The sequence below is a fragment of the Hylobates moloch genome, unplaced genomic scaffold (genome assembly GCF_009828535.3).
Source record: "Hylobates moloch isolate HMO894 unplaced genomic scaffold, HMol_V3 SCAFFOLD_11, whole genome shotgun sequence".
NCBI classification, from domain to species: Eukaryota; Metazoa; Chordata; class Mammalia; order Primates; family Hylobatidae; genus Hylobates; species Hylobates moloch.
The window spans coordinates 32,121,891-32,143,188 of NW_026652286.1; the positions used below are offsets into that span (position 1 = coordinate 32,121,891).

A 21,298-nucleotide genomic window follows, 5' to 3' on the forward strand; every position below is an offset into this window, starting at 1 on the left:
AAGCCACTTTAACTGCTTCTATTCAACAGAACTCCTACAAAAAAACGAAACAAAACAAAACAAAACAAAAAAACAAAAAACAGATTAGTTGGGTGTAGGATAACATTGTGTCCGGAATTGGTGGGTTCTTGGTCTCACTGACTTAAAGAATGAAGCCGCAGACCCTCGCGGTGAGTGTTACAGTTCTTAAAGGCGGCGTGTCCGGAGTTTGTTCCTTCTGATGTTCGGATGTGTTCGGAGTTTCTTCCTTCTGGTGGGTTCGTGGTCTCGCTGGCTTCAGGAGTGAAGCTGCAGACCTTCGCAGTGAGTGTTAACAGCTCTTAAGGCGGTGCGTCTGGAGTTGTTCGTTCCTCCCGGTGGGTTCGTGGTCTCGCTGGCTTCAGGAGTGAAGCTGCAGACCTTCGCGGTGAGTGTTACAGCTCTTAAGGCGGTGCGTCTGGAGTTGTTCGTTCCTCCCGGTGGGTTCGTGGTCTCGCTGGCTTCAGGAGTGAAGCTGCAGACCTTAGTGGTGAGCGTTACAGCTCATAAAGGCAGTGTGGACCCAAACAGTGACCAGCAGTAACATTTACTGCAAAGGGAGAAAGAACAAAAATCTCCACACTGTGAAAGTGCACCCAAACGGGTTGCTGCTGCTTGCTCGGGCAGCCTGCTTTTATTGTCTTATCTGGCCCCACCCACATCCTGCTGATTGGTCCATTTTACAGAGAGCCAATTGGTCTGTTTTACAGAGAGCTGATTGGTCCTTTTTTGACTGAGTGCTGATTGGTGCACTTACAATCCCTGAGCTAGACACAAAAGTTCTCCATGTCCCCACTAGATTAGCTAGATACAGAGTGCCGATTGGTGTATTTACAAACCCTGAGCTGGACACAGAGTGCTGATTGGTGCATTTACAAACCTTGAGCTAGATACAGAGTGCTGATTGGTGTATTCACAATCCCTTAGCTAGACATTTTAAAGATTCTCCAAGTCCCCACCAAATTAGCTAGATACAGAGTGCCTGTTGGTGCATCCACAAACCCAGAGCTAGACACAGGATGCTGATTGGTGTGTTTACAATACTTTAGCTAGAAATAAAGGTTCTCCAACTCCCCACTAGACTCAGGGGCCTAGCTGGCTTCAACCAGTGGATCCCGCACCAGGGCCACAGGTGGAGCTGCCTGCCAGTCCCGCGCCGTGCACCCGCACTCATCAGCCCTTGGGAGGTCAATGGGACCGGGCACCGTGGAGCAGGGGGTTGCACTCGTCTGGGGGGCTCAGGCCGCTCAGGAGCCAGGCGGGGGCGGGGGTTGGTGGAGGGAGGCTCAGGCATGGCGGGTTGCAGGTCCACACCCCTGCCTTGCGGGGAGGCAGCTAAGGCCTGTCGAGAAATTGAGCGCAGCACCGGTGGGCTGGTACTGCTGGGGGACCTGGCACACCCTCTGTAGCTGCTGGCCCGGTGCTAAGCCCCTCACTGCCCGGGGCCACTCTGCTCCGAGTGTGGGGCCTGCCAACTCCAGGCCCATCCGGAACTCTAGCTGGCCCACAAGCACCGCCCGCAGCTGGGCTTCCCGCCCACACTTCTCCCTCCACACCTCCCGGCAAGCTGAGGGAGCTGGCTCCGGCCTCAACCAGCCCAGAGAGGGGGCCCCCACAGCACAGTGGCGGGCTGAAGGGCTCCTCAAGTGTGGCCAGAATGGGCGCCCAGGCCGAGGAGGCACCGAGAGTGAGCGAGGGCTGGGAGGGCTGCCAGCATGTGTCACCTCTCAACATCTAAAGTCCAGTGGGCTGAGCAGCATCCTCAGGGAGAGGCTGTCGGAAAGCAAGGCAGAAAGACCCTGAGGGATCCATGGGTCAGATCTGCATTCATAAGCCTAACCTTGCCCCATGTTAGCAGTGTGGCCTCAGGGAGTCCCTGCATGTCTCCAACCCCCGGTGGCCCTTCTGTTAAGATGGGGATAGAAATACCCATCACAGAGCATTGCTCTGAGGACTGGGAAGTCCTGAGACAGTCGTGACAGAGTGCCTGTGCCTGCCCATGGTCAATCCCAAGCCATTCTGCCACGTTCTCATTCTGCCACCTTCTGATGCCAAAGCCATTTCCGTGGCATGCTGCACTGCACCCTGTCAACAGCCCCCAGGGAAAAAGAGGTGGCATAGAGTCAGGGGGCGTTGAGACCCTCAGCTGCTCCCGGAGAGGGAGGGATGACAAGGCGAGGATTGTTTTTCTCTCCTGGTGTGAAGCATGTTGACTTGCTGTTGATAGATGGTGGGATAATATTCATTAAAATGCAGGCAGGTGTGAGGGTGCCACTTAGAGTTGTGCTCTCTCTAGGGGAAGGGGGAAGCCATCCGACTCTGTTTTGTAGCCATAAAAGGAAGAGCGTCCTGTCCTCTGCCCTCCCCTCCCGCTTCTGACAGCAGGTGCGACTTGGAGGAAAAGATCTGGATTTCCCTGTCACTGGCAGAGGCAGGTCACAGGAGCACCAGGCTCCAGGTGGGAAGCATCATCAGGCTTTCCATCCTGGTGGGTGCAGTGAGGGGAGGGGCAGGCCTCTTAACACTTTTCCTCAACCATGAGGTCTTCTGAGATTCTGCCTTTGGAAAATGTGCTCCAGGAAGCACTTGTCTTTTCTGCTCCTTGCCAGCTCTGCCTCTGGCTCCCATAGGCAGGACTGAGGTGCAAAGGACTTCCTGAGAGGGAGGAGTTCGATGTTCTAAGGCAGAGCCTACAGGGAAGAGCTGAGACCAAACACCACAAACCAGGGTCTGTGTGCAGGGTCTGTGTCCAGAGGTCCAGGGGCTGGGGTTTGAACTTGAGACAGGAGCAAGCACAGGACAGGAATAAGAAAACTGAGCAAAGACTGGTTGTTGCACACAGCCACACAGCCGTGGGACATGCCCAGCCCAGCCCTATGGCCAGAGTTTTTTGCTGTCCCTTGGACCAAGATGGACTGCAAGAGGACATAGATGAATGCCAAGGTCCTCCTTCTTGTCTCTTCCTGCAGGAATGGTTCCTGAGGACTCCTAATTCTGAGGTGTTAGTATTGGACATGGTAGGAACTATTGAGGATCCCTGCAGTCAGGTGACATGATTGAAATGTTAGAGCTGAGATTCAAACAACTCATTTATGCAAGCTGAAGCCCCAAGCCACTCCTCTGTTTCCTGAAACTTTATTTGAACAGGAGTCAGTGAGACATCTCAAGAGAAAGTCCCTCCATTGCCCTACCTCTGCTAACCTCTCAGAAGAAAACAAGGAAATATCTGTAAAGAGAGAGTAGAGATAGAGAGCAAGTTATAGGCTCAAGACTTGGTCCCTGGGCTCACAACCCAAACCACAGAACTTAATCTTCAACTTTCCAGGACTCCGTTTACTTATTTGTAGAAAGGAATAAATGAGATTTTGAATTCTCCCTCTCTTCTTCTCTCCCTCCCTTTCTTCCTTCTCTTTCCTTTCTCTCTCCCTTTCTTTCTTTCTTTTTCTTTCTTTGTTTCTTTCTTTGTTTGTTTGTTTCTTTCTTTCTTTCTTTCTCTTTCTCTCTCTCTCTCTTTCTCTCCTTTCTTCCTTTGTTCCCAACTTTCCTCCTCCTCCAGCTACAGGGATAATTTGACAATCTGCATTTGGGGTTCTTAAATATGTGTAATCATTTCTCCACCATCTGACCTGTAAGTAACAGCTTTAATGAGGATCGTTAGAAAACATTCCCCAGGGATGACAATGAATTATAATGCAAATTGAACCAAGCTTTCATGCAGGCCTAACAGCTAGAACTGTTAACAATGAGGATTATTTTGGAAGTGTTGAAGAAGAGACAAGGTAAAGCAGTAAAAAGTCTCTGCAGACTCAAACCGCAGCCTCCTCCATGACCCATCTTATTTAGTAACACATTTGTTAATCCAAAAAGATCAAAGCCCTTCCAATAACACAATCAGGATGTCCCATATCCTTGGAATATAATGGACAATATCATTCCAAACTGTTTCTGGAAATAAACAGTCAATTCAAACAAATAGGACAATGTTTTCTAATAGATACATATTAGGAAACATAATATATATAAAAACATATATATATGTTTCTTAATCTATAGATATGAGTTTTTTGATTAATTTTTGTTAGGGCAATTCTAAGTTCACAGCAAAATTGAGCAGAAAGTTCGTAGTTCCTGTATACCTCCTGCTGTCACATATGCATATCCTCCCCACTACCAACATCTCCCACCAGAATGGTAGATTTGTTACAATTGATGAACCTACATTGACACGTCACTGTCATCCAGAGTTCACAGTTGACATTAAGGTTCACTTCTGTTGTTGGACATTCGACGGGTTTTGGCAAATGTATAATAATATGTATTCACCATTATAATATCATACAAAATAGTTTCACTTCCCTAAAAATGCTGTGATCCACCTACTTAATCTTTTCCTTCCTCCTAACTCTTGGCAACCACTGATCTTTTTACTGTCTCTATAGTTGTGCCTTTTTCAGAATGTCCTGTAGTTGGATTCACACAATATATAGTCTTTTCAGATTGACTTTTTTCACTTACTAATACGCATTTCAATTTCCTCCGTGTCTTTGCGTAGTTTTATAGCTTATTTCTTTTTAATACTGAATAATAGTCCATCATCTAGGTATACTACAGTTCATCTATTCACCTACTGAAGGACAGCTTGGTTACTTCCAAGTTTTGGCAATTATGAATAAAGCTACTCTAAACATGCATGTATGGATTTTATGTAGAATATAAATTTTTCCCTTTTTGGCTAACTACCAAGGACAGCAATTGCTGGATCATATGGTCAAAATATGTTTTGTTTTATAAGAAACTGCCTAATTATTTTTCAAAGTGGCTGTACAGTTATGCAATCCCAGCAACAATAAATTAGAGTTCTTGTTGCTCCACATTCCTGCCAGCGTTTGATGTTGTCAGTGTTCTGGATTATGGCCATTCTCCTTGGTGTGTAGCAGTATTTCATTGTTGTTCTAATTTCATTTACCTAATAATATATGACATGGAGCATGTTTTCACATGCTTATTTGCCATCTGGGCATCTTTGTTGGTGAGGGATCTACTGAGGTCTTTGGCCCAGTTTTTAATCGGGTTGTTGATTTTTTTATTGTTGAGTTTTAAGAGTTCTTCTATATATTTTGGATAGCACTCCTTTATCAGATATGTTTATTCCAAATATTTTCTTCCAGTTTGTGGCTTGTCTTCTCATCCCCTCGACAGTATCTTTTACAAACCAGAAGGTTTTACTTTTATAAAGTTCAGCTTATGTGTTATTTTCATTGATCCTGTCTTTGGTATTGTATCTAAAAAGTCATCACTAAGTCCAACATCATCTCTATTTTCTCCTATATTATCTTTTAGGAAATATAATTTTAACCTCAACTTTTTGTTAAGAGACTCTGCTATCTCCTTTCTGAAATTTCTACCACCTGTGTCAGATTTTGTTACCATATTTTAACTAATGGAAAAAAACTGAACAAAGTAAGGGAAGGCCCATATTCTCTTGACCAAGTTTTTTCATAGCTCCTTTGATGCAAAACCTGACCTGACTGAAACCACCGTTGTAAAATTGTAACTGAAACAGTGAAAGAGATCTGACCTAACCAACTCCATCTTGCTTCTAACCTCTAAGCTGTCCTTGTGTATTCCTGGGTGTAGGCTGAACTAACTTTGGGAGGAACTTAGTTTATAGTTTAAAACAAAGGCCTTTCCCAAGCAAACCCACTTCTTGCCTAGGGACTAGACTGCCTTTGTAGGACTAACAGATTATTGAAAAGATTAGAAATTATGATTTAAGAGTCATACACTTGGAGGCTACAAGGTTCTGACCCTTCCCAAATTTCTCTGGGAAATAACATCACTATTGTAAAGTCTAAGATCACTGCTTGAGATATTTAGCAGACCCTGCACTTGATGGATCAACTGGCACCACCCAGATCGATAAACTGGCTCATCTGATCTTGTGGCCTTCACCCAGGAACTGACTCAGCACAAGACAGCTTTGACTCCCTATGATTTCATCTCCAACCTGACCAATCAGCACTCCTGACTCACTGGCTGCCCCCAACCTACCAAATTGTTCTTAAAAACTCCTATCACATAATGCTCACAGAGACTGATTTGAGTAATAATAAAATCTCAGGCTCCTGCACAGCCAGCTCTGTGTGAATTACTTTTTCTCTGTTGCAATTCTCCTGTCTCAATAAATTGGCTCTGTCTAGGCAGCGGGCAAGGTGAACATATTGAGCAATTACATGACCTGGGAGAGGCTGATCATCTTTATTCCATTTAGTCAGCACTCATACATTTTTATGCATTTGATCATGTAACACATACTACATGTCCTTTATCAATGTTCTAAGATAATTTTTTTAAAGTGTAATTCTGAATACATCTAGTCCCAAGTGTTTAAGAAAAGACTTTGTGGATTTGGGCTATGTGATCTTCAGAGAGAGACACAAAGTTGGTGAGTTTCTGAACAACAGTAAACAACAACAAGTCTCAATATTACTTTCATTAAAGAATCTTTAGACTAATAAGCCTTTTTTACATTTAACATTTTTGTTTTTAGGAAGGTCAACAACCATCTACTTCAGATGACAAGATATTCTCTCTCTGGAATTAAACTGGAAGATTGAACTGGCCTACACATATGCTAATTAAAATGCTGTAGTATTTGTTAGAACTAATAGCAATGCAAGTGTCAGTAATGACATTGGAGACAGTTGTTGCCTTGAGTTGTGGTCATAGTCTATTCACGCTGGTATAAAAAAATACCTGAGACAAGATAATTTATAAAGAATAGAAATGTATTTCTCACAGCTGAGGAGGCTGGGAAGTCCAAGATAAAAGGGTGGGCAGCTTCAGTGTCTGGTGAGGGAAGCTCTCAACTTCCAAAATGGCACTCTGATGATGACTTCTTTGGAGGGGAGAAACATTTTGTTCTCACATGGTGGAAGGTGGAAGGGCAATAGCCTAACACTGGCTTTGTAAAACCTCTTCTGTAAGGGCCTAAATCCCATTCAGAAGGGAGAAGCCTTCATGGTCTAATGACCTCTGAAATGCCCCACCTCTTAATCCCATCGCATTGTCAACATCAGAATTTTGAGACACATTCAAACTATAGCAGTTGTCTTGTAAAAACTAACAGAAAAACTGAGAATTTGCATTAATCCTGGAAAGAGTCAAACTTTTAGAGAACATGCCAAAGGACAGGACCTAGAGCTAAGCCATGAAGGAGGGAAGGGGTTCAAATAAGTAGACCATAATGACCAGCCATGTTCAAGAGCAGCCAGGTCTGGGGCTAGGCTAGAGTGGTTTTCTGCTGAAAGGTGTAGTATAATTTTGGCCACTTTTATTCTTCCATCCTGTTCCCCCATCATGGCTTTGCGCTCAGCTATAATGTAGTGCCCCAAGATTCTGTGCATTTTACTCATTCCAAGTGACTTCCAGATAGTGTACTCTTCCCAAATACACCTCAATTCTTCAAAAATTAATAAATTAAAGAAATATCAAATGCATATAAAAATTTACGGGTCCAAATATAAGGAGATTGTTCCTAAGAATTAGAATTAATATTTCCCTATTACATAGATACATTTTTGTTAACAAAGAAGGAATTTGAAAATGTTATAATCCATGCTCTTATTAAGGTTTAAAAGGACAATGCATCCATCAAAAAGGCACATCTGGACTGGTGGAGTGGCTTACACCTGTAATCCCAGCACTTTGAAAGGCCAGGGCAGGAGGATCACTTGAGCCCAGGAAATTGAGACCAGCCTGGGCAACAAAGTGAGATGCATTACTAAAAAAAAATTTTTTTTAATTACTCAGGCCTGGTAGTGAATGCCTGTGTGGTCCCAGTTACTCAGGGGGCTGAGGCAGGAGGATTGTTTATGCTCAGGATATCAAGGCCGCAGTGAGCTATATGACTGCACCACTGTACTCGAGCCTAGGTGACAGAGCAAGACTGTCTCAAAAAATAAAATAATAATAATAATAATAATAAAAGAACTTCTGAGATCAGAAAAAAATTCTAGATAAAAAATATGGTTATGAAATATTTACAGAAAACATAACGAAGTAGTGAATAGTTGACTTAGATAAATTATCCCAGAATTCAGAGGAAATTTGTATAGATGAAAATGATGAATAAAAATATGATAAAAGTGAAGAATAGATCCAGAAGATATAATCCATTTATAATAGAATTTCAGAAAATGAAATGAAGCATATGGAAGAATAATACAAAATATAAACAAACTTCCCTGTACAAAGGAAAAATTAAGATTCGTAGAACCAAATCCCTGATTGAGCAGCGAGGTAAAGCTGATAAAAGAAAATATGCTCCTAGATATACCTAGTAACATATTTGAATTTCAAGGATCAAAAACATCTGAGAATTTCTGGCTAAAAATGGGCAATTGAACACATGCCTTTAGTTTCACTTCCCCTTAAAATCTCACTAAAATGATAGTAAAAAAAAAAATGTTTAAAGACAATAATTGAAAATGGCAAAGAAAAATAGAACGTCAGTAGGCAAAAAAAAAAAAAAAAAAAAAAAAAAAAACTGGGAAGCTGAGCAGTAGATGAAGTGTAACTGACACAGCTGACTGACAAAAGCAGGATTCTAAGCTGCCGGCAGGAAAAGCCAAGAACACATTCCCCTCACAGAGCTCAAACTCTCAGGAATCAGTAGCTCCCACACTGATGGGGGCTGGGTGGATGGTGTTAAGAAGCTAAAGTAAGGACTGGTTAAATTGTGTTGAGAATTCAAATAGCAGTATAAGCCTGCTATTTAGAGTTACAGAAGTACGTTTTTCAAAATCAGCTAAAAAATTTGAAAGTAGTTGCCTTTGTGGAGCAGTAAATGGGAGAGGGTTTATATTAAGTTACAAGTCTAGAACTACTTGGCTTTCCAAATTATCATTATGCATAAGGTGAAAAAAATAAAAATCTAATTGAGAAGTTCTTTAAATAATTAAGAAGGGGAAAATAAAATTTTTATGTAAAAATAAAAATAATTAAGTTGGCAACAGTCTCTTGTTCTGCAATTCTAAATGCCAGAAGACAATGGAGCAATGTCTACAGAATTTTCAAAGGAAATTATTGTGATAAAAAATTTCTGAACCTGGAAAAACTGTCAATATAAAGGGGCTGGAAAAATGACTTAGAAAGTAAAATTACTGCATGTCTTTATTACGAAAAAAACAAAAACAAAAAAACTAAAAGAACTAAACCTCAAGCAATTCTCTGCCTGTCTGAGAAATTAAGAAAAATGAAGCTCTTATTTATGGGAAAAATGTAATAAGAAGGAAATGCATGATAAAGATGGTAGTGTTTCAAATATAAATGTTAGCATCTTAATATTTGTAAAAGGTAAATATAAAGCCTAATGCTAATTAAAAAAATTCTTAAAGGGGTAGAAGTATAATGTATTATGGATTACAATTTTAGCATCTAAATTAAAAAACCCATAATCTGCCACAAACGTGTGGTATAAAGGAGAAATAGCAAGAAAAAACATGTATGTTTCAATGGTTAAACAAATAGTTCTTTACTTATGTGTCGATCCCTCTCCTCATAGTTACTAGGGTTTCTGGGTGAGGATGGGGTAGGGGACTAGATAGATAATGCTTATGTGTTTCACTGTAACAGAGAAATTAAAGTTTAATATGTTTTAAGAACAAACCATGTAATCATCAGTATAAAAGAGAGTAGATATTTTTCTAATTAATATAACATTTTTAAAAAGCATATATATGCAAGACATAAAGTTATCTGCATACTGTTTATAGCAAATGTTTTAAAACTAAGTTGATCTAGAAAGGTACACAGGAGTACAGATTTATTAAGGAAATGCCAGAAAAAGAAAGGCAGAAATGCCTATAGTACTATTAGAACTCAAATTAAAATTCATGGAACAGCACACAAAGGAAGTGGAATGTTACTTAATATTGATTAGACAAGATTACCTAAAATAAAGTTATAATTACTAATGCTAATCTACTAAATAACAAAACATTAAAATACTTTAAAAAGCTGTAAGAGAAATTGATGAAAGTACAATTGTATTGACAGATTTAAAGGCACATCTTATTTTTCACGGCACAAATAGCAAGTGAAAAATTAGTTGAAAATTTGCCTTAAATGATCAAATGGAGAATTGCATACACTACAAACAGAAAACACATTGCTTTCCAAAGTTCATGACATTTTCACAAAAATATTTATATCCTAGGCCATAAAAAAAGTGAACAAATTCTTCACATTTGAAACCATACATTCTACATTCTAACAATGTAGTGCAATAAAAGTAGACATTAACATAAAAGGCAAAGAGGAAAAACTTAAATTCACTTGAAAATGGAAAACAAAAACCTCCTCTCCAATGTAACTTCTATGTCAAAGAGTTAGTTAAAACTGAAATTACAAACTATTTGAAAAACAATAAAACTACAGCAAAGGTATGAAAATAGGAAGAGTGGTAATAGAGAGAGGAGTATTATTAGTATATTGTTAAATAATGGTGGAAGAAATCAAACAAGCTACGCATGCAATTTAAGGAGAGAAAACATATAAGTAGCAAATAAAACCTAAGAAAAGCTGAAGGTATAGAAAATAAGAAATTAAATAAATAGGAGATAAAACAGAGTTGACAAACTTAACAGATTTTTTTTTCATTCAGTAATATTGACATCCTTCTGGCAATGCAAATCAGGAGGAAAAAAGATAGAGAATAAAAATGTGCAACAGTGGGCATGAGAAAAGGGGGTAAAACTAAATATACAAAAGAGGTTTAAAGAACTAATAATACCCTGTACATCTCCATGGAAAAACATTTAGACACAAAACATTGAGATATAAGGTTGAACCAAGAAGAAGTTAAAAAAACAGAATAGAGACTTTGGTTTTAGCTCTAACGTATAAAGAGCTTGGAAGATGGTACCCTCCACCCTTATGAGAAAAAAGTTGAACAAACTGAAAATCAACAGCTTTTCTCAGATAAATCAGGGAATAAAGTTGCAGGGGAAACCGCTGCCTCAAAATTTGGAGAGACAGGTAAATCCAGAGAATCAAAGCTGAGATCAGCTTACCTGAAGCAGAAGCTGCTGGAGTCAACAACTGGTAAAAACAGTAAAATGATAATTTTGATGAGTTTCTGGAGGTGAATGTGAACTAACTAGAGAGTGAGAAACTCCTGGGGGGTCACAGTCTTAGGGGTCCTGATGTGCTTCTGAGTCTTAACTTCCAGCAACTCCACAAGATTCTCAGGATGAACCAAAAAGATCTCCTGGCTCTGGCACAGGGAGGGAAGAGTAACCACTGTGAAACACACAGTGAATTCTCCTTAACAAAGTCCTCCTCTCCAGGGGGAAGGAATTTACCTTTTATCAAACCTGGGGAAAGGCATTTCTCCCACTTCTAGGCTTCCTGTCTCACATAAGTGGGGAGAAAAATCTAAGAAACACTTACGAAGGTCACTGCTAGGAACACAGGTCCACCAACATACTGAGATTTAACAATAAATTATAGAAACCTTCCCCTTCCCCCTAAACTGTATGAGCACTCCAATAACGTTCCAGTGTAATAACAACGGATTATAGCTGAAAGGGTTGTACATAACTGACTCAATTGAGGAAGTGTTCACAGGGAAACCCAAAGACAATGGGAGAGACATAAACAAGGACATAAAAGAAATTTGAAGCCTCTAGTAACTACATTAAACACAGCCTAATTCCTAGCCAGATTAGTGCAAATGCTTAAACTGAGGCCGATTTACCTCAGCTTCTAACATATAATATGCCTGACTTTCAGTAAAAAAATTACAAAACGAGCCAAAAAGCAAGAAAAATCACAGTCTAAGAGATAAAGCAAGCATCATCAACCAGATTCAGATATAACACAGATGTTGGAATTATCAGACAGGAAATGTAAAATAACTATGATAAATGCATTAGGACCATAATGGAAAAAGCAGACAACATACAAAACAGATGGGTAATGTAAGCAGAGAAATAAAAATTCTAAGGAAAAATTTTAAAAATTTCTAGAAATAAAAAACACTGTAATGGAAATGAAGAATGCTGCCTTTGATCATCAATACATTGTCATATTTCATCAGTAGACTGGACATTGTTGAAAGAACCAGTGATCTTGAAGATATGTCAATAGAAACTTCTTAAACTGAAGTACAAAGAGAAAAAAGAATGAAAAAGAAGAGAATATCCAAGAACTGTGAGACAATTTCAAAAAGGGTAACATGCACATAAATGGAATACCAGAAAAAAAAAGAGAGAAATCAAAGAAGATATACTTAAAGTAATGACTTGGTAGTTTCAAAAATTAATCAATAAACAAAACTACAAATATAGAAAGCTCAGGGAACACCAAACAGGCTAAATCCCCCAAAATTGACACCAGGATATACTATATTCAACCTACACAAAATCAAAGACAAGAAAAAAATATTTATAAGAAACCAGAGTGGAAAAAAACCTACCTTACCTATGGAAGAACAAGGTAAGAATGATCATAAAGTTCTTGTCAGAAACCATGCAATCAAGGCCGGACATGGTGGTTCATGCCTGTAATCCCAGCAGTTTAGGAGGCCAAGGCGAGCAGATCACTTAAGGTCAGGAGTTTGAGACAAGCCTGGCCAACATGATAAAACCTTATCTCTACTAAAAATACAAAAATTAGCCAGGCATGGTGGCGCACACCTGTAATCCCAGCTGCTCAGGAGGCTGAGGTGGGAGAATCACTTGAACCTAGAAGGCAGTGGTTGCAGTGAGCTGAGATCATGCCACTGCACTCCAGCCTGGGAGATATAAGCAAGACTGTCTCAATACAAAAACAAAAACAGAAAAAAACAAAACAAAAAACCATGCAATCAAGAAGAGAATGTAGTCCTAGCATAACTGAGATTATTGGTCTATTGACTTCATATATGAACCACAATTTTTAAGTATTCAATCATTTAGGCTGGGCACGGTGGCTCACGCCTGTAATCCCAACACTTTAGGAGGTCGAGGCGGACAGATCACGAGGTCAGGAGATCGAGACCATCCTGGCTAACACGGTGAAACCCCGTCTCTACTAAAAACACAAAAAATTAGCCGAGCGTGGTGGCAGGTGCCTGTGGTCCCAGCTACTCCGGAAGCTGAGGCAGGAGAATGGCGCGAACCCAGGAGGCGGAGTTTGCAGTGAGCGGAGATCTTGCCACTGCACTCCAGCCTGGGCGACAGAGCAAGACTCTGTCTCAAAAAAAAAAAAAAAAAAAAAAAAAAGGAATGATTTTACATTTTATTAGAACCACTTTAATATGAGTTTTTCAAAAATTCTCCTGCTCCTAAAGGTTTCCTATATTAGACATATGTGTCAAAACAATTATTTAAGTAAAATAAGTCCTACAAGTATTATGAAGGAGATAAAATTAACATTGTTTAGTAAGGATTAAGATTGTCTATCTAGAAAAAACAGGAGAATCATTCGAAAAACAATAAAACTAATGAAGGAATTTACTAAAGTATCCAGTAATCAAATTAATATAAAAATCAGTAGCTTCTCTATACAGTAGAGATAGCTACTTAGAATTATATAAAGGGGGGAGGAGGCAAAATAATAATAAAAAATACATAAAGAAAATATAATCACATTAACAATAGCAATGAAAGTATAATAAGAACTAGTCTTAACAAGAAATATAACTATCTAACTTAGAAATATCACAAACTTGACTTAGGGACATAAAAGATGTTAATAAATCAGGAGGCATTACAAGTCTCTAGATTACAGGCTTCGATATTTTAAAGATGTCATTTCTCCTCAAATTAATTTATACATTTAATACAATCCCAATTAAAATTTGATGAGATTTTTGTTTGGAACTTGACCAAATGACTCCAAAGTTCATTTAGAAGAATAATTGTGTTAGAATAGTCATGAAAAGACTAAGAAAAATGAGTAACGAGATTGACTTTTCCTATTTGAAATTAAATTATCACTGTGGTGTAACACCAAAGTAGTCAGATTTATAAAGCTAAAAAATAGTCCAGAAACTGAGCTAAGTATGTGTAATAATTTGGTATACATTAATTGTGGCAGTTAAAATATTATGGAAATAATCACCTATTTATTAAGTGGATTATTCAATAAAATATGACCGGTAGCAAGTGTACAGGCCTTTAAAAAAGAAACACATTCAAGCTTTGTACCCATAACAGCTACAAAAATAAATTTTGGATATCTCAATGTTTTGAACCAAAAAAAGAAACTATTACAATGCCAGAATATATAAATAAGTATTTATGTAATCCTGTGATGGTGAAGAACTTAAAATGTACAGACCCAATGGCTTAAAAGAAAAGATTAATAATGCCTTTGACTATATAAAATCCTATAATTTGTGAATGGCAAAAACAAGCCTTGATTCACTTATCCATCTGAATACCATAAACAACATTAAAAGGCAAACTATAAAAATTTTTTGCAAGAAATATTACAAACAAAGGTTTAGTTTTCTTAATCTTTTAAGGGCTCATACAAACCAGTAAGATAAAAAGGATATTCCAATAGGAAATGATCCAAGGATAGATCAGGCAATTCATAGACTACTATATAAAAGGTTTTAGCAGTTAAAACATGCTAAACCTCACTAGCTATCAAGGAAACATAATTAAAACATCAATGAGATGACATTTTGTTGTGAGGATTATTCTAGCAAACTACTTTCTAGAAAGTTTGTTGTACCAGGTTGAATTTGGTACCAAAGTGCATGAGAATGCCTGTTTACTCGTGCCCTAGCCAACACTGGTTATTATTTCAATATTTGTCATCATTTTAAGCCTATTAGGTTAAAACTGTTCTAGTAAAGCTTGAATAAAGATTCACTGCAGGTACTGTTATGGAGAGACTTGCACCTGAACTAGTTACAACTATGCAAAATTGGCAGAGCTGATCCAATTTCACAATGGTCTGTTTCTGTTTTAGATGGTTGCCCCTAACCATTTCTAAACTGAGTCCCCAGAAAACAGGTTCTTCTTCTGAGACATTCATTCTCTTAGAGAAAAGTAGTGACATTCTGGATGCCCACCAGCAGCAGATGAACAGCAGGATCTTGTTTACCATGGAGAAATGTTGATTTCATATTTGTCTGTATGTGTGAGATGAATGCTGGGCATGATTTACTTACTCCTGAAAGTGTTGCCTGTAACGTGGAGACACAGGATGGTTTAAAAGGCAGAGTAATCACAGCGCACACTATTCATCTTCGGCTGCCTCTGAGAGCTGTGAGGGAGCTAATTAACTCTTGCAAAGGCTGGCTGCTGGGAGAAACTGTCAGCTCCTATCTCTGTGTGGCTCTGTTCTCCCTAGCTTCTCATTAGCATAAGGTTTCCTGATCCCTCATACCCAACTTTAACCCAGAACCCCTTTGGATAGAGTTGAGAATTAAGTCACTCTCTTTTCTGAGTTAAGACTGATGAGATTTGCCCACCCTCATACCACTGCCACTTGCCACCAAATCTGGAAATCTGGAAACCAACATTGGTTGTTGGTTAGTTGTCTTGCCTAAGACAAATCTTTCTTTTCCTCTTTTAGGTAGCCCTGTCTATTCCATGATTCAACTTTGGTTCTTTCATCTTTGTTCTGATTGACTCCCTTGCTAAATACCAGTCTTCCTGTGGGCTGAGACCACTGTCATCCTTATTTCATAGTGAGAGTCTTGTTGCCCTGCATAGTCCATTCAAGACCCCAAGAGTAATCCAAGGCGCTGAAATCTTGTTGCCAAAGGACAAAATTCGTTGGATAACCTTTGCCTGTCTAACTCTCCATCACTTCATTTGAAATCTTTGCTGCTATTTTAGTTGTTTGATTCACCCTTTAGTGTCAGTCAGTACCTAAAGGGGCCAGCTGTGCTTCTCAAACTGTGAATTGTCTATCCAGATAATGTTTTGGCGACCCTCTATGTGCCATTCACTTGTCCAGTCCCTGGCACCACAAAAGTAAATAATACATACAAGTTCCAGCCTTCATTGTCATGACATTCTAGTGGAGGACACAAATATGAAATAAGTATATCGCTGTAAATCAGATCACATCAGAGGAATAAGTGCTATGATGAAAACAGAACTGGTTAAGGGTTTAGAAAGTGATAGGGTAGGTAGGTAACATTTAATAAAATGATCAGGAAAGTTCTCTGGCCATTTGAAGAGGCAAGACATTTGAGCCAAAACTTGAGTGACAAGAAAAACTCAACTATGAGGGGGCCTAGGAGAAGCGAATTTCAGGGAGAGCAAGCAAGAAGTGAAAGCCCTGATCTGCAAATGAGACAAAAGCAGTTAGAGGGGCAGAAAGAAGGGCAGCATGGCTGAAGCCAATGGAGTGTAGAAAAAAGTGTATTAGATCAGTTTGGAGGGGTCAGCTAAGGCAGGTCATGCAGGCCATGGGAAGAAATTTGGTTTTTCTCTCAAGTGCCATGGGAAATGTTTGGGGGAGTTTCCACACAGAAAAGTGGTGCATCTGATTCACCAGCTACTTACTGACTTCTTTTCCCCATTCAGCCTGTAGGGTACCATCATTTCCAATGCCCTGCACTCAACCTATGACAGTGGTTTGTTTTCATATATGGACAGGAGTAAATAGAGGTATCATCAAGGAGGGCTGGTGACTCATTCCAGCCTATACAATTACAATGCTGTCACCATGGCACTTCGGTCGGTGGTGGTGACTGTGGTCCATTAGCTGGGGTTCAGTTGGAGCTCAGAAAATCTTCAGAGAGGAATATAGTCAGACAGGAGAGTCAAAACTAAGGAAGGCTGCTGACTGGAATGCAGGGAAGAGGGTGGCTATAGAAGAAGGTCATGGATAGGTCTGTGGGCAGTACTAGTTTGCAAAGGTCAAGCTAGAATTGTCCAGGAGGCAAATCCAGGCAAATCCAATGCTGGAGGCTGAGACAGGCCAGGGAGGTGTTATAGTGAGCCTACTTCTCTGGCAAGAACTAAGAGCAGATTACCATCCTCTTACTGGGAGCAGCACATTTCCCAGAGCTGCTCTATCCTATGGTCTATTGGGGTAGATACGAGGGATAGTGCCTACTTCAATTGTCAGGTCACATGCACTTCTTGGCCTGAACTCAGCTAAAGGTGTGAAAATAGTGAGTGTAAGGTAGGAGTCGGTGAAGGTTAGTTTTACTTAGAGTTGGATGGAATGTGGATTTTTTAAAAGTCAGAATTTTCCATCTCAGGACTGGGAGGAATTACAAAATTTCTGGTAGCTGGATTCTGGCCTGTTGTTTCTTAGGACTTTTAATTCTACGTAAAGTCTCTGTGGTCCTGAAGCTTGGAAGACAACATATGCACAGATGGAAGAAAGTGAATGACACTGCTTGAATATGTATTATATGTCATACTTAATACTAGGGATTTTACATATATTATTTTAGTAATTTTCAATATTTCTAGGTGATGGGTAAAATAAATTCATTCTGTACCTAAAGAAACACAAGCTCAAAAATATTAATAAACCTACCCCAGAAGAGACAATTAGCTAGCTGCCAATAAGTGATGGGGCAGCAGCAAATTTGGACTCGAAGACGGGCCTTCTGAAGGATGTGGGCCATCTGGCTTTCACACCTTTGACATTGCAACATTGATTCCTATGGTTGGTCACTTTGGCTGATGTGGAGAGGGGGAATGTTCTATCCACCCCTCTCTGGTACTTTATTGTGTAACTCATTATGATTATTTTTTTCTTATTTAACTTTCCAAATGGTGATGTCTCATCTCCTCAAGTTGATTGTGATCCCTTAGAACACAGTAACATTGTCTTTCTATCCCTAGCAATGCTTTACCTTGAATGAAATCTCAACAATATTTCTTATTGATGGATTGACAGTTCCTAAGTGTGATCAGTGTGGTCAGTTTTGGTGGTGTATCCAAGGCATCAGGGGAAGGGAAGGACTCGCAGGTGACTAGAACACACAAACCAGTCCCCAGAGAGCTTCAACCCACTAGAGACAGTGAAGTAGTGGAGTTAATTGGATGCACGCATTGAAATGTCCAATAATTCAATTACACTCTTGCTACACTAAGAAAAACTAGAGAAAAGCATAAAGGAAAAAGAAATTATTGTCTTAGTTTGCCATTTTCTGGCCTTTTCCTATGTTTAAAAATCTTTTTAGATCTTGTCTGCGGTCTTTTCACTTCCCCATTTATCCTGCTGAATTCTGAGTGCCCGGAGGTTCTCCAACAATGCTCCTCTCTAGAGTAAAGGCTTGCAGAATAGTAGGGCTACACTCATATCTAGACTGTGTTTCACCATGAATTGCTTGTTTGAGAGGTTTGCTTCACGCAAATATGAATCCATTAGAACTTAAAGGCCAACAAAATGTTAGCCATAACAGGATATGCTATGTAATTTTTTGGAAAAGAAAGAAAACAAGCCCTTTCTACTTTTTTATGCATGATAACTGAAGTGATTTCAAATAGTACCAGAATTTCTGTTTTTAAGATTGGTTAGAATATTTTCTCTTTGTCACTCTTGATACTAAGATGATAGTTTAATATTGTTCACCCTGTATACTGATGAAATTTTTTGTTTGATTGGCTTTTTGTCTGATATTTGGTTTTGAAAGAAAATTTTATGGTTTTGTTTTATGAATAAATTATTGTTTGATGTTCCACTTTTCAGAAGGTTGAACAAATAACCATTCCAGATATTATACACTGGCTTTTTCCATGTTCTCAACTACCAACTCTATCAAAACTCCTTCAGTTGTAGTTTAAAAATTAATTTAGTATCCCAGGAAAGATGAAAGTTGAAGGGGAGCCAGGAAGAAATATAAATGCCTCTTGTGTTCTAACCATGACCTCGTAGTTGCTGGGACCATGAACTCACAGATTGGTCACTGTGAAATTAAGCACAGGGAGGCCTGGGACCTTAGTCTCACGGTAAATGGGCCTGAGCCAACACAAGAATCATTTCTAAAGAAACTCAAGGCAAGACAAAATGCCTTAGAATGACCCACATATGGAGTTGGCCCACAACATACACAGACTTACAGTCCTACCTGGATTTTAATGAAGAAGTGAATTTCTAGACAAGAACAGGGAACAGTTGCTCAATGTTACTCCACAGGTTGGTGTGAAAAGAAAGTGAACAAGTTAGGGAAAACAAATACAGGGAAGACAGGAAAACTTTTTCAGCAGACACAGGCCTTGGAAAGACATTTGACTCACTTAAGAATTCTGTGTTTCTGCATCGTCCCCCCACGGCTGGAGTCTCAGGGCCTGCTCTGTCACACATGCAAAACCAATCTGCTCCCGTGACATGGAGCATGAAAGTTCATCTCCTAAAACTTTACACCCTATTGAAAGAATATAATAGTGTTAAAGAAAAGCTAATTCTGTGATCCTTTCACATCGGGCTACAGATGGGATGCCATTTTCAAGGGACATTTTTTTGCCCCAGTTCCCATCAAATAGCTCCTGAAATAGGCATGATACAGCCCCCTTGAATAAAATAAAATACCTTATTTAATTGCCTGAATGACACTCAGGATTGTGCTGCCAAAGCAAGCCCAAACAGGCCCAACCAAAGGCAACATCAAGCGGAGGGAACTTGACTCTGAGGCAGCTCCAGCCCCAGCCCACACCGACTGCCAGCCCAGGCTGATGGAAATGAAAACAGGTCTGAGGAAATGCAAATGAAATCTGTAAAGGAGCTGAAAGGAGAAGAAACCATTTCCCAAGGTAATGAGCTCGCTGATTGCAAGGATGGCACATCGGCCTGGCCCTCAGGACTCAGCCTTTACACGTGGAAGACAGGGTCAGGGACCAGTGAGACAGGAGGGGCATCTGACCAGCCACAGCCACCAATTCTGCTTACCTGCTTGCTGCCTGTATATGCCCCTTTGGCTCCAGAATTCTGGTCTGTCTTCGTTTTTGTATATTTCTGCCATTTGTGAGGATTGGCCCAGGGTCCACAGCATTTTTACTACTGCAAGGGCAGCAAGGCTTGGATCTTTCAGGAGACCGCCAACTTTATTTATTGGTTGAGCTTATCCTAATTTTAAACATTGTTAAAATCACAAGAATACCATCTACCTGTCCTGTCTGTGTCATCTGTTGCTGGTCTCCAAGGAGCTTAGATGAAGAAGTTACTGCTTTGTGGAGGATACAGTTTTTACCTGGAAACATACATTACACTAAACCAGCTGGTGATTTTTGCCCAGCACATATCTTGCAAGAACTCCTGCAATAGAATTATGTTAGAAAGATTTGTAATCAAAATGCACAATATTTTGCAGTAATCAAATATTTAATCAAAATGCACAATATTCCTCAGTGTATAAAGCTGGTAAATTCTCTACTCATCTCAGCCTTCTTTAGAATATCAGACATTGTGAGACGTTTTTAACACATGGGCCTCCTCCTGGTCCTCCCTTTTTCCAACAAGATGCTTTGGCCCCTCCCCACTCCTCTCTAATTTAAAGTCTCTTCTATCCACTGATTTAGAGTGGCTATTTCATCTGCATCAGATTTTGGGATGAAAATTTAGAACGAGTAGTTTATTTGGGAAGTAATCCCAGGAAACACTAATAAAGGACTGAGGAAGTAAGACAAGGAAAGGAAGAGGCTAATAAAAGGTGTGTTACCGAGTAGATAACCACTGTAGATAACTGAAATTATTCCTGCTGGGGAACTCTGGGAGCCCGTGTAGAACACCTGCTGCAGAGTTATCCCACCTGAGAGGCCAACCTCCTGCGCTACTTTTACAACAATCCTCATTACTCATTAGTTAAGGACTGCTGGAGAAGGAGCATTAGTTCTCCAGCACTTCTGACCCAATGAGCACATGGGCGTACTAGAGTTTAGTCACCAAGGAAAACCCTCGGGCAAAGAGATGCATTCTGCTGGTGGTTGGCTGTCAGGTACGATAATGTAAAGCCCAGGGGAATGAGGGGAAGCACTGATAAACCTACTCTCATAATCCCAGCAGAATTCTCTTTGGCAGACAAACGGGGGAAGAACTTTATTTCTCTACATTTGCCAACTTACTTCCTTCTTTCTTAACCAGTTGTTCTTTGCTGTTCAGAGATACCCTCTGAGAAGCATACCATCACTTGCATCAATGGACTATTGAGAGGAGGTTCTTAAATGTAGATTCATATTGAAAATCCACGAAAAGTCTCTGGCTGGGAAGACAGTGTCAAGTTTCCCATCTACCTGTGTAGATTGCCCCAGCTCTGAGGTGCCCAGCTGAGAAGCCGGTGACGGCAAAGCTCCAATGCATGCTGTGT

At 39.9% G+C, this 21,298-nt stretch overlaps 1 long non-coding RNA gene across 3 annotated transcripts in view; it reads right to left on the reverse strand.

The window, feature by feature from the left end:
• LOC116477299 (uncharacterized) overlaps nt 1–11,235 on the reverse strand; it is a 156,335-nt gene extending 145,100 nt beyond the window's left edge. For 2 of the 3 annotated variants that reach the window (XR_009215714.1, XR_009215715.1), the window contains exon 1: nt 502–627. This is a non-coding gene — a long non-coding RNA (uncharacterized LOC116477299). Of the gene's footprint in view, nt 1–501; nt 628–11,093 lie in introns of those variants that run through there. The other variant, XR_009215713.1, reaches the window with a different exon arrangement.
• Between the last annotated feature and the right edge of the window lie 10,063 nt (nt 11,236–21,298).